This window comes from Xyrauchen texanus, chromosome 24, assembly GCF_025860055.1.
Source record: "Xyrauchen texanus isolate HMW12.3.18 chromosome 24, RBS_HiC_50CHRs, whole genome shotgun sequence".
Classification (NCBI taxonomy): Eukaryota; Metazoa; Chordata; class Actinopteri; order Cypriniformes; family Catostomidae; genus Xyrauchen; species Xyrauchen texanus.
In genome coordinates, this window is record NC_068299.1 from 6,877,806 (window position 1) to 6,892,947 (window position 15,142).

Below are 15,142 nucleotides of genomic sequence, written 5' to 3' on the forward strand. Positions count from 1 at the left end.
AAAGTTTCATCATTCTGTTAGGAAAAATGGCTGCAAAATTAGTCGCAGTCTAGAGCACTGATTTATTTTGTGGAATCTGGTCAATTTCCACAGCATACCTGACAATTTTCACGGCACACTAGTGGTTGGGAAACACTGGACTAAGAAAGGTTGTGTCTTGGGGAAACATAAAATTCCCCATCTGTTTCTCCTCTTGTTCTTTCCTACAACCTTTTCTCACAGTTGTCCTCGTTTGTCATTTCACATTCTCTGTTCTCACAGGTTCTCTGAGGCGTTTCCCCAGCTATGACCAATTAACACAAATGCTGTTTTGAACAAACATTTGAATATGAAACAGACATGCTAATGTGTTTTCCTCTAAACTGCACAGTACATTAAACAGTTCAAAACCAAACAGTTATCTGCATGGGTGAAAAGAGAGTAACAAGTGTTTTGCCTACAGCTCTGAATAACTGAATGTTAACAGTTTTGTGAAAGTGTCGATAAAGAACTTTCAACCTCAAAAAGGTGCTCCTGACTATTTCAGGACATTCCAAAAACTAAAACAGAATGGAAAAAGGCCTTTCCTTCAAAATATTAAAGAGATCCCAACCCTTATGACAGAAAAATCACAGATGATGCTTCTTCAATATCTATTTTTAGACAATTGTCTCCTTTTGTTTCGGTTTTTATGTCTCCTAAGAAATATTAGGTGAAATATCTGAGATAAAGTTGGTCCACACTACTTGTATTTAAAGTGACTAGTTGAAGTGTCTATATCAATCAACTATTTTTTTTGTCTTAGCTTTGTATATAGACACAGCTCTGTAGCAATGTGTAAAAGCTCTTTGCTGAATGTGTTTGTGTTAATTGTTTTTCAGATACCTGACATGTTGGAGTTTATGTTAGCTAAAATGAATTAAGGACTAGCTCGGTTAAAAAAATACGTATATGTGTTTGTTATTTTGGCTTGAAAAGATTTTACGCCTCGTTAGCTTTTGGGCCGACATGAACTTAATCTCTTTCTTTCTGTGTGAATGTTTAATTTAGGGCTGCTTTGCTCCACAGTGTTTATAACCCTGTCTGGGGCTTTATATGGCCATCAAGCCAACCTAAGCTACTTTTTAATCAAATCTGGTCGTAAATCTTAAGGACGAAAGGCCAAGCTTGTTAAAAGTTGGATATAAGCTCTGTTTGCTTTTTAAAAGTAAATATGAAATGCCATTTGCAAACCATTTTAATTCTGGAATTTCCGAGTGAATGTTTTGAACTTTGAGCAGCACATGGGCAGACATTCCACGGGTGGACTCCAACAAGTTAGCCGGATATATACATGGTTGGGGAGTAACGGAATACAAAGGTATTACATATTTTAATACAAAATATAAGAAACTGAATTCCACTACATTTACAATTTAAATAATTGGTAATTAGAATACAATTACACTGAAGAAGATTTAAAGAAGAAAACATTTATACATATAAATGATGCGATACAAAGTGCATTTAAACAGCAGTGAAACACTTTCTTATGATGTGTTACATTCACACGAGGAGACAAAGTAAGTTTGATGTAAGTTTGGAGCAGAAGAAATAGAAATAAACCTTGTGTAAATTGTCAGCTTTACGCTAAGCTAAATGCTATTTCTAGCCATTTTACATGCACATGTTACCAGGCACATCATATTTTTTTTAATGAAAATTCACGTTGGATCACAATTTCTTTTTTTCTAGTAAGACCTTTCATATTAGGGCAAAAATCATATTCTTGATAATATTTTTTGTATCGTTTTCCTGTTAAATAAAAAAATCCTTCATTCTTAATCCTTAGAAACAACACTGCATAAGACATTTAGGTTTTTCAGAGAATGTATTTACTGGCAGAGTTTTTATGCTCAAAACAAGTGAAAAAAATTTACCAGTACTGAAGAAGTAATCCAAAGTATTTAGAATATGTTACTGACCTTGAGTAATCTAACAGAATACATAACAAATTTACAGCATGTATTCTGTAATATGTAGTGGAACCCAATATATATATATATATACTTTAAATATCTATTACTTGGGATAATGTTCACCGATGGATCATGCACTATAAGACCAGGAACATGCAGTAAGGTTATATGTTGACTTGAATCTCTCTCTCCACTATCATTGTCATAGTTCACTGCCACAGTGGCTGCTGGCAAAGATCCTGGTGTGAGTTCACGTGCAATCTCTGATAAATGTGGCTGCATAATTCGGTCAAGATTGCAGTGCTCTCTGCATGAAGGATGATAACACATTGCTTCACACTCATATATCTGTATTCAGTCCTCAAGCGGTGAGGGCTGATACCATGTCTTTTGCTTACGGTTATTTTATATTCACAAGAAAGTCACATGCGCCTTTGGTCTCTTGAAATAGTGATCATATTAACCCTCAGAGAGCTATTGTGGCAAAACACTCCTCGTGCAACTGCTTGTTTAAAGCAGTACCTATTTATCACTAAATGGGAGTAAAAGGATAGTTAAATGAAAATTCTCTCATCATTTACTCAACCTCGCCTTGTTCCAAACCTGTATGACTTTCTTTCTTCTCTGAAACACAAAAGGAGATATTATGTTGAATGATAAGGACTGACAGCCTCAGTCCACCCGTCACTGTCAATGCATCTTTTTACAATTTACAATTAAAGTGAAAGTATGGAAAGCATTCTGTCTAACACATCTTGCATCATGCAGGTTTGGAACAACTTAAGGGTGAGTAAATGATGACAGACATTTTTTTGATTAACTATCCCTAAAATGAAAAAAACAAACATACCCATATATTGTTAAACAGCTCAGACTCTGAAATTTAGTCTGGTAGGAAAATATTTGTGAAGCTAGATTAAAAATTGTTGGAAAATGGTGAATACATGGGGTAAACCTTCACAGATTGTGGCCTAAAAATTACCCATATACGTTACTGTTAATTATTGTAATTTTGTAATATTGTTTGTAACCATAGCAACATAATATTACAGAGCAATCGGAGTGAACTATAGCAATTGAAAACATTTCCTAACCACTTTCATTAGTTTAGCTAATATAATGGAATTCAGCTTGTTTTGCACGGAGCGTGAGAGATTGAAATCAGAACCTATTAAATGCGTCTTTCGCTGTCCAGCAAGGCGATGCAAGACGATTTAAACTGTAATGTGTTGTGTATATTACGTTTCTGTGCTGAGGCCCCCCATGCTCACACATCTCTGACTCAAACACTGAAGGAGAAGCGCTGTCGTTTACAAAACGCAGGTGAACGTGTTTTAAGATGAAGTGCTACCATACAGGGACAAATTGCGATTTCATTAATTCAGTCAATCATGCAGCCTTGAGGATTACCATACTAACGTCTCAGAGGTCACAATCTGCAGGTTCCAGAGTGTTCTGAATGGGTTTCCTTTATTATGCAGTAAGTGCTATTTTAACTGTTACAGCCATGTTTGTAACATTGGTTTTTCCACATTAATGAGAAAATTACATAATACATTTTCTCAGGAGTGCCAACCCTTCTACATTCTGTGAATATTATTATGTCTAGATTGTGCATTTAAATTCACAGTTTTGACCAATTTTGTGGTCGCACTACTTTTTCTCTGTGTCTTAATAGGCAGAGCTGTAGCTCTAATGGCCCAAAATTAAAAAAAAAAAAATCTTAATTTTCCAGCCAAAATTTGGAGTTGTAACAGTTGTAACTAATCAGTTCTGGAAAGTGGCCATGGTATAAGTGGGATAATCCATGGCTTTGCATCAGGTGGTTCTTTGTATCCACGTTGTGCATTTTAAATTGTTTAATGCACACCTAGCTGTAAGCTCTGGAAAAAATTTACAGTTTCTCTGGATTTACTATTTATAGGTATGTGCTTGAAAAAAATGAACATTTTAGTTTCATTCTATAAAGTACTGACAACATTTCTCCAAAATTCCAAATACAAATATTGTAATTTATTTGAGGAAAATGACAACTGGTCAAAATAACAAAAAATATGCAGTGCATTCAGACCTCGAATAATGCAAAGAAAACAAGCTCATATTTATTTTTAAACAACACAATACAAATTTTTTTACGTAGGAAGTGTTCAGAAATCAATTTTGTGGTGGAATAACCCTGATTTTAAATCACAGCTTTCATGCATCTTGGCAAACTCTCTACCAGTCATTCACATTGCTGTTGGGTGACTTTTTGCTACTCCTGGCAAAAACATTCAAGCAGCTAGGCTTTGTTTGATAGCTTGTGGCCATCCATCTTCCTCTTTATCACGTTCCAGAGGTTTTCAATGGGGTTCAGGTCTGGAGATTGGGCTGGCCATGACAGCGTTTTGATCCAGTGGTCCTCCATCCACACATTGATTGACCTGGCTGTGTGGCATGAGGCATTGTCCTAATAAACCAATCCTCAGAGCTGGGGAACATTGTCAGAGCAGAAGAAAGCAAGTTTTCTGCCAGCATAAACTTGTACGTGGCTTGATTCATGCGTCCTTCACAAAGACTAATCTGCCTGGTTCCAGCCTTGTTGAAGCACCCCAGATCATCACCAATCCGCCACCTGGTTGTCTAATGGTTATACGGAGACCTCCATGGAGAGGCCTTCAAGCCACAGTGTCTCACACCCACTGTGAAATTTGGTGGAGGATCAGTGATTTCCTTCAGAGACTTTTTCAACACTAATCCAAAGATACCAATGTTTTTCAACAGGTGCTGCATTGATGTTTCAATAAACCCTCGACACCCGAGCCATTTTCCCTGCTCTCGGTGGCCAGATCAACATATTTTAGCTTCTTCCTCACTGCCTCCAAACCAACTTCCCATGGGACAGTAAGTTTCATTTAATCATTTTAACTTTCTTAACTGATGCTGACCATAACACTATATCTGGCCTCAAGGAGGTAATGGCGATTTCAGATGGAAATTTTAGCTGCTGGCCAAGGTCAACCACCACTGACCATTCACTTACATGTATCTTTACCATACCACAGAGACAAATTTCCATGGCTTGGAAGAGTGTCATAGGTGGATCTTATTAGAAAAATGTGCCTGGCCTGGGGTAGCTTCCACAGATCAGCCCATCCTAAAACTCTCTTAGATGCACCTTTTCATCATATACCCTTCCTCTTCTATCTTAGTTACTTCTGTCACTACCATTGCTTTCTTCTGTTTCTTTAGAGGCTGCTGATCACAGTTTGGGAGCCATCTCCCACCCAAGTCCAGCTCTTCCTGATTGGGTTCTTCCAACAATCTCTTAATTCTTCAATCTTGAAACCAGCCTGTTTACAACCTCCTCTGCCTTCCAGGTGCGGCTTGTTCGGACCTGGGCTTGACAAACCCTCACAGACTGATCTGTTGATTCCCTTTGTTCTAAGAACAGCCTGGTCTACTCCTGCTTGTAACCCAGGGTGATTTTGATTAGTTAAAATTACTTTGAATGTTCAGCCGGTTCCTGCCTCCTCCTTGCCAATTTTTAACCTTGTAAAATATTTCTTTCTATTTTTGTTTTTGTTTTTTATTGCTGTTTTACTTCAGTTCTATTTGAATCTGCTATGCTGCCAATAATAAAAAAAAAAGTCCTTACATCAACATTTCCCCCACACAGGAAAACACTGGCTGCAATTCTCTACAAGGTATTATACATAAACACAGTATGATATATACACAATTATCTTTGCTTAAGCTACACAGCTTAACTAGTGCACTCACAATTTCTTTCTAACACTGCTTATTTTTAAATATACAAGAGGACACAATATCCCCTGAGTATTTCTGCACCATACAAACTGATTTTGCATTCTAATTAACTGCCGGAATAAATTGTATTAATTTACCAGGGATTAGATCTTGTAAGGTCTCACCCAATAAGTCACTGCAGTGACAGTTTGTTTACTATGAAGAAATGAATTCACTTGCTTCTGACTTTTCTCACCTTTGTAACAAGAGACATAAAATTGTATTATTAAACAGTTTTTTTGGTAGCTGAATTACTGTACACCAACGAGGCAGTCCAGCATTCAGAATAGCATTCTGAGATACTATTCTTCTCATCACAATTGTACAGAGCGGTTATCTGAGTTACCGTAGACTTTGTCAGTTTGAACCAGTCTGGCCATTCCCTGTTGATCTCTCTCATCAACAAGGTGTTTCCATCTGCAGAACTGCCCCTCACTGGATGTTCTTTTGTTTTTGTCACCATTCTAAATCAATTGTAGAGACTGTTGTGTGTGAAAATCCCAGGAGGTCAGCAGTTACAAACCAGCCTGTCTGGCACCAACTACCTACATGCGATGCATTATGTAATCAGCCAATCGTGTGGCAGCAGTGCAGTGCATAAAATCATACTGATACGGGTCAGGGTCTTAAGTTAATGTTCACATCAACCATCAGAATGGAGAACATTTTTTGATCTCAGTGATTTAGAGTGTGACGTGAATGTTGGTGCCAGATGGTCTGGTTTGAGTATTTCTGTAACTGCTGATCTCCTGGGATTATCATGCAGAACAGTCTCTAGAGTTTACTCAGAATGGTGCCAAAAACAAAAATAATAACCATTATATATATATATATATATATATATATATATATATATATATATATATATATATATATATAATTAACATTACAAAAACAGCAGATAAGGATTTAATATTACATATTATCTGTTAGTTCTGGTTAGTTTTCAGTGGGTATTAGCTGACTAGGAGATGAAACCACAAGTCCGACTACAGTCCTGCCCCAAACTCACACCATTGGTTGAGCCAGTTAATGTTTCTGTGTTGGGATGATCAAACAAACAAAGGAATGTTTTGAAGGCATAATTAAACATTGTTTACACTTTATGGGGAAAATCATCCTACAAATAGCTTACTTATAGGTGGCTCTGCACATCAAACTGGGATAGTAAGTATTTTAACATCAAAAAAATGACACACAACACCTTGAAGTTACTAAATTATTTCTGATCTGTTGAAACTGCTTTTGCTGATTGTTATGTACCTGGGCATTCTTGACTTTATGATCTAAGAACCCATTCCCTGCAGGTTGGTTTTGATGATTTTATGTTTTCAAAGCATGTCTGGACTGAGTTTTGGACTTCCAATGTATATATATATATATATATATATATATATATATATATATATATATATATATATATATATATATATATATATATATATATATATATATTTTTTTACAAGTGTATCTTGAATATCAAATAAGATTGAATTCAGTCCAAATAGTTTTTTAAAGTCCTGTTTCATTTTGCTCAGTTTGGTAAGAAATTATGCAAGTTTGTCTACTGAGAGTTAAACTGAAATAAAAGGGGTCTTGTTAGAAATCTTTGATTTACATTGGGCCAGGTTCCGTATGGCCCATTGTGAAGCCTTCAGATAGATTACATAGACATCTCTCAAAGGCATCTCCATTACATGCAGATGAGCGTGAAGTAACAATGACGAAATGCTTGTAAGATTCCTTCTTCATTACTTTTCAATCAGGATCTGATGGGAGATTGCCATCTACCCCTCTATATTTATTGTGGGCTGTTGCAAGAAGCTGAATAAACTCAAGAGTTTCAGCATAAATGTACGTCTCTGCTGAAGATCAAGAGATCCTGAAACAATTGCACAGCATGAAGAAACACCGCTGCTGCTGTGAAAGAAAAAAAAAAACTGAATATAATATGTAATTTAATTTATAGTATATAGTATTCTCAACAAGAACATACAGGCTTATTAATTAAGCATACAAATCTATATATTTATATAAAATGTAAAATCTTTTATATTAATTTAACTTTAAAGTGCACAATAATTTAATTTTGTGCAAGCAATGTTACTTTGTGCGATTGTCTACAAAATAATTTTAACATGTAGATTTGTTCATGTGCAAAGACTCGTCACACAATAAAATGTTCCCCTGTCTCTGAAATAAACCGTCTTTTAATATCTCAATTTACAGGTCTAATATTATATAAAATCTTAATATCTAAATATACATTTCCCTGTAAAGCGTTTAATTTGGATCGAGAGATACAGGGGAAGTTCCTTTATTGCATCAGAGATGTCACTTTACTGACAGCTGATTGGTTCAGCATCAGTTTGCTGATTATTTTGTAACCCAGAATAAAACCTGCTCTGGAGCAGGTTAGCCATGTAGCGTGAGTTTCTATGGCGATGAAGACAGGTAAAAATCGTCCCACAATCTTGAGCCCAAAAAGACAGCGTTTGCTCAAACTACACTCAAACTTCTTGAATAGCCACTGAAACTGGCTTCATGCAACAGGCCTCTAGTGTTCAAACAGTGGTGATTTATGCGTGTTGAGATTTAGGAAGACCATTTTTGATTATGGTGCAATGTTTCTCACATACTTGATTTCCAATGTTGTGGTACTCAAGACCGGACTCGAACAAGTGTGGATTCTGACATACCCAGAGACCAATCGAGCCCCTTTTAAAATATATTGTAAAAGCTTTGTCTTCTCTGACAAACATTTCTGTGACTGACAATAACAGCGATAATGACATTTCAGTCGGCTGCATAGAATCAGATCTAGTGATGCCCAGTTCATGAATCAGTCATTCTATTGAGTCAGTTCTTTTCAGCGAATTGCACAGATGGGTTTGCAAAATGGTCTGAAGAGATTCGCTGTTCAGTCCGAATAGTTTGGACTGCTGTTTCACTGAATAATTTGCAGGCTTGCACCAGTATCTCACTCAGTAAAACATCATCGGAATACTTCAGAAAACAGAGAACCACCCAATCATTGGATGAAGTGGATATATACCTAAAATCATTTGAAACATGACTACTTTTTTGAGAGGTAGGTCTAACTTTGAGAAACTTCAGTTGCTGTGTCATGTTAATAAGGGGCCGTTCACACCAAATGCATAGTTCCATCCAACCATGCTGTTTTCCAGATACTTTTCTATGTAAACGTGCTTAAAAGACATCTTTGATCATTGCACCATGTATCACTGTGTTTTCGATGTCTCGTGCTGGAGTGCCACTAGTTCTTTAGACAAGTTAAAAAATACATCAACTTAAAAAACATGTATCGAGACACCTGTGTTCTGTTCTACTCTATTCATTGCAATGCATTTGTCTGAACAACCTAAGTCTTTTAGAAATGCTTTAGCCATTAGTTACATGAATGCTACACATATTGAATAAAATGTAAAAAATACTTCTCCAGCAGAAATGCTTTCTTTACTTACAATTAATGGAATATAGTAGTGCAATTGAGGAAAAGGTAAAACAATTAAATGTAAAGGTTTGCTTGTATGACCTTTGCAAAGGTCATACATTAAAACACAATACAAACATTAGTGTTATGCTTTTATGCCCATTTTAGTTATAGTACTGTAATACTGTATTTTGTTTTGCAGAAATGTTTAGTTGACTTGCAATGAATGGAATAAAATAGTATACAGAAGCTGATATTGCAAAGCCACAGAGGCACTTTGTACCTTTCATTTGAGTTTTTCACTGACATTTTGTTAACACTGACATACTGTCGTAATTGTCATACAAGTATGTTAACTTAAAAGGAATGGTTCATCCAAAAATGAAAATTCTCTCATAATTTGACTCACCCTCATGGCTTCCCAAATGTGTGAATTACTTTCTTCAGCAGAACACAAAGAAAGATTTTTAGAAGAATATCTCAGCTCATACAATGCGAGTGAATGTTGACCTGCACTTTAAAGCGCCAAAAAGCACAGCCAATTGTAGTAAAAGTAATCCATGTGACTCCAGGGGGTAAATTGTACCGGAGCTACAATTCGGGTTGTATCACGTCAGTTCTCACGTGAACATGCCAATGCTCTTACGTTATGTGAGAGACAGGATGTGGCATTTATTTTATTTTTATTCTCAACTGGTAATATCGTTTAACCAACATAAACTTAAGCAAATAATAAATGAGGTATATTTGATATATGAGCCTAGAGTCAATAGTTGTTTAAACTATACAGTAGCCTACATTTAATACATTCATATTACGATACGATATTCATATCATATTGTCTCAGACTCTGACTTTTCTGGTCTTGGTCTTGTCCTCGACCTACTCTGGTCTCAGCCTGGACTTGGACACGGATGAGCTGGTCTCGACTTCTACTCTCACTGGTGATTTCTTAAATTCCTACTCAGACAGTGAAATCATTTAAAGGAGTAGTTCAACCAAAAATGAAAATTATAATCATTATTTACCTACCCTCTCATGTTGTTCCAAACCCACAGGACTTTTTTTCAATGGAACACAAAAAGTGATAGTAGAATCTTAGGGACTGACAATGTCAGTCACCATTCACTTGCTATGTATGGGAAAAAAAAGACACAATGGCAGTGAATGGTTACTGAGACTAGTGATGGGCATTCCGGCTCTTTTCAGTTTGCTGTCTAGTTCGGCTCAGCTCACCAAAAAGAGCCGCCTCTTTTGGCTCCCACACGCCTCTTTAAAAAAATATGTTTTGGATTTTTTCAAGTCAAACAGTTGGTGATAATTTGACTATAATTGCTGTTAAAACAATTCTAATTAAATTATTAAATGAAATCGTACTCTACCTTAACCACAATGTAGTTAGCTTTCGGGTCCTTGAATAACGTATAACGTGCGAAAAAGGGCTCCGGTGGACTTTCTGGTGCCCTCCTATGGTAAGATGGTGCCCCCCTAGGGAGTTGGTGCCTTATGCAGACTGCGTAGTATGCATGTATGTGAGCGTGGGTACTGATAATAGAATATTGAACCATATCATAGACAAATAAATAACAATTTGCAAAACTGCAGCATCCCATAAATTGAAATAAATGTAAAAAAGAAGGATGCTATTTCACATGTGCATTTTAAGTATGACTTTGCAATGTGTATAAACAAAGTGCATATTAATGTAACAATTCAAAATGAATACAATCTGAACAACATAATAAGTAGGCTCCACCCTCCCTCATGCATCTTTGGTTCATTGGTTGACACTGCGTGTCTGATTGACAGGAAAAACATCTCATTTTATAAAGAGTAAATAATGACAGAATTTTCATTTTGTGTGGACTATTCCTTTAAGAGCGATTGCCAATGTTTTCAAATCTCATTTTTGTGCAAATAAAGGTTAGCTTTTTTATGACTGAGATTTAAAAAAAATTTCTGCATTGATGGGTTTGTGTAATGAACAGCACAAAAAATGGATCCCAGACTTTGCACGCACACACTCCTTGCTGTCAAAAGATGATGAGCTTCTAAATTGAGAGCAGAGGCTCTGAGGTTCACCCTGTACGTTATCATTTATTGATGAAACTATTCTCCTCAATGCTGTTCTCTATGCCACATTGAGATTACAGTGCTTAATATTGCAAATGGAATGAATGGTGTCCTAAAATCGCAGGCTTTTGTTTTGCCCAACTCCTCTTTGCTCCATGGCAGGGTTAATGATATATGGACCCATTCATCTCCATTCAGACTGGGTTGTGTGCTTGAACGAGTCTCCTGTTCCTGCCTCAGTGTGCTCTCGGAGATATTCCTGTTCATTAGCGCTGTAGTCTCTGATTACTCTTGGCCTTTTGTCATGAGTTCTTTTCTGGCTAATAATAAGCAGACCAATTCAGATCAAAGCGAGTGCCTTGCTCCATTCGGGGGTTCTGTAAGGTCTTTTTGGTAAATGAGAATTTAAATCTCCATGGCCACGAACACACTGCAAAATTTGGAGAGTGACAACTGCATTTATTTATATAAATATTTATTTAAACATTATGGTTATCATTATTTGTGTGTGTGTGTGAACAAAATACAAAAGTCACTCTTACTACCCCAAACTCATGATTAGTGAAACAGCTGATAATCATAGTGTAGCAATGTTTTGGCTTCTCATGACTGTAAATGCAAATGGTTTGAAGGATACCAACAGTTTGCAGGGATAAATCACCCAAAAATGACAATTCTTTCATCATTTACTCACTCTCGTGATGTTCCAAACTGTATGACTATCTATACTTCTGTGGAACACAAAAGGAGATGTTAGCCTCAGTCAGCATTCATATTCATGGCGATTTTTAAGGATGGATTTGGGCTAAAAATTCAGCCCATCACAACTTACAGCGGATTATCTCCCACTATATGTACTGTATGTATGACATATAATTCAAAGTATATGTAACACGTAACATGTAATACAAACTGATCTAATATCAAGTTGATATTTATTGTTGAATTTTTATATATATAGCGAAATAGCTGTTTATACATGGCAAAGACAGTGCAATTAAAACACAATATATACAAAAAAAAAATTATCCAGATACATATGGTAAGAACGTAATTATCTAAAAAGGTAGAGTAGATCCAAATGTTCAATTTTTCAATGAATATCTTGACATCTGTTGTGTGTAGCCATATAGCAACAATTTTTCTTTCACTTTCTCACCTTACAGAGAAAAACTACAAGATAATGCATTATTGGAATTGAAAGGGTAGTCTTTGAAGTAACCAATATTATGCTGTTTTTATGCCATATTATATATATATTTTTTGTTTCCAAGACTGTTTTTTCCTGGGGTCACTCTTAGAGGTGAGAGTGTTGTAATTGTTAATTAGATGTTGTTGTTTACTGATCAACTTTATCTAACAGAATTTTACAGAATTTGTTTTAAATGTGGCAACACTGTACCACAATGGATTTGCACAAATGCATTTTTTTTTCATTGAGAATATTTTATAAATTGTGGCATCAATTATATTATTGCATTTATTTATCGGAGTGACTCTTTGCTCTAGGTGTAAATAGCCCTTGCCACAAAGCACTGCTATTTGCACTCCAATAGTCTGGTGGAAATACCAGAACACAAACTGCACCAGTAGTGTCGCTGTAGTTGTGTGGGGTGTAACGATGATGAATTTGCTTTAAAAATGCGGACAAACAGGGTTCGAGTCTGTCATTAGTCCCAATTTTTCCTGTTTCCTGTTCCTCTTAATATTTCCTTTAGATTGGTCATAACATGAGGAAAACAATTTTCCTTGATCTTTTGAGATATAAGAGGTCATTGTACTATACATACATACTGAAAATACTGTGTAAGTTCCAAAACTGAAAACTTACTCTTTAATAGAAAAATTGAATTTATTTAAACCAGGCTGTAAAAATGGGCCATTTGGAATTTGTGGAACTTGTGATGTCACAAGGACCAAATACATCTGCATATGACTGCCTCCAAGAAAACATCAACGCCTCTTTTTTGTCATTGACTTTACACACCCGTTACCTTATCAGGCTAATCAGCCTCCGAGAGGGATAAAGGCCGACTGTGGACGGTGGATGTATGAGAGAGAATGTTTATGGGCAGCTGTCCGTCCTATATGTGTGTTTGTGTCGTTTGGTTTATTTCTTCATTAAACTATTATTTATATTGTCAAGCCGGTTCTCGCCTCCTCTTTTCCATTGAATCCCTTTACACTGGTGCCGAAGACCCGGGATGGAGGAGGGATAAGCCGTAGTGGAGTTCTCGCCCTACCATCCACATCAAGGGAGCAGCCGCAGCCATCTTCCAGGGGATGGAGGAGCTCAGCCACCTGGAAGCGGAGGAATTGGTTGCTGACCGCGAGGGGAGAATGGGCTCCTAGCTGACCACCTGGAGTTGTCAGGGCCACTGCCAGGGGCGGAGGAGACCCCTACCAGCCGCTGAAACTCAGCGGGGTCTGAGACCGCTGACCGCGAGTGGGGAGGTGCTCACTGCCGACTGCCTGGAATGGGAGAACCGCTGCCAGGGGCGGGGGAGACCCCTTCTGTTCCCCGAGAATGCGCCGTTCTGTCCATTATCAGGCTAATGAAGCCTCCGAGAGGGATAAAGACCAACTGCGGACGGTGGTGCGACAGAAAGAATGTTTATGGGCAGCTTTCGTGCTATGTGTGTTTTTGTGTAATTTGGTTTATTTCTTCATTAAAATTTTATTTATATTGTCAAGCCGGTACTTGCCTCCTCCTTTTCCTGTAATCACTTTACAGAGAATCAACCACAGCAAAGTGGACTTACACAGGACACCTTCATGTGCCTGGATTTAAATGTTTTTCTACACTGACCATTATATTTCATCTAGCACCACTCATCTAGCGGTCAGCTTTTAAAAGAAACGATAGCACATTCAAACTCTATATAGGAGACCTCCATTGTGTTTCATTCAGCTGCGCTGTTTTCTGTTGTTTTGAAGGCATCCTGGACCGTTTTTGCACCCATTTGTGGTATATTTAATTGTTGGTCTTTTTTAAGCATGCACTATGTGGACATCTTTGGTTGTTTTGATTTGTTTCCAGTGATGTGCACCACCTTAATGGACATGAGGATGGACAGAGCGGTACATGCACAACTTTTTAAAATGTTGTGCACTGACTGGCAGACACGTGCCATTCTTTGTGTAAACAAACATGGAAGATGTGAGATGTCACGCCTGCGAAGACCAACATCTCTGCTTGGCCTGTTGAAGCCGGTTGAAACACCCAACATCACCATGAACTGTATTAAATTGGCATATTCAGAACATTTCAGCATGGATTTTAGGGGAGAGTGGGGCACAAAAAAACACTTTTTGTTTTCTTAAGTTTGTATAAATGTGCTTGGGGTTTGATGTATTTTTCACATGTCTATTACACATATGTGGTCTTGTTTCATGAATACAGCGTATACTTTTTTTGCAGTCTATGCAGCCTGTGCTCCTTTTTTTTGCCTCATATCAGATTGGATTGCTTGTGAACCAGTCACAATATGATTCAAGCTTTGCAAAGGAACTGAAAGATGCTGCAGTTAAACACTACCAGACCCGTGAGTACACAGTTTAATTCACGAAAGTTTCAAATGTAATGACTGTTTGATAGTTGTTGTGCTTAAGTGGACATTTTGATACATTCAGATGAAATGTGTTGGCAGTAGCACGTGTTAGCCCATAAATGTAGTTTTATAAATTATATTGTAAAGTTTGTTCATTTTCTTTTGATTGAGCATCAAATATGGCTGTATTTGGGTGACTGCATAAAGTTAGCCAATCAGCTCAGTGGGTGTTTACATTGAAGTCTTAAAGGGCCAGATAGCTTTAAATCAAGCTTTTCAGACAGAGGGCAGAGACAGGGTGGAAAAAGATAATATATTATTAAATTATGACTGTTTTT

At 37.0% G+C, this 15,142-nt stretch overlaps 1 long non-coding RNA gene across 1 annotated transcript; it reads left to right on the forward strand.

Moving 5' to 3' along the window:
- The first annotated feature begins 1,090 nt into the window (after positions 1 to 1,090).
- LOC127617559 (uncharacterized) lies at positions 1,091 to 6,176 on the forward strand. The gene is made up of 3 exons (XR_007967358.1): positions 1,091 to 1,339; positions 4,701 to 4,820; positions 5,169 to 6,176. It is a non-coding gene; the product is annotated as an uncharacterized LOC127617559 (long non-coding RNA).
- The last annotated feature ends 8,966 nt before the right edge of the window (positions 6,177 to 15,142 follow it).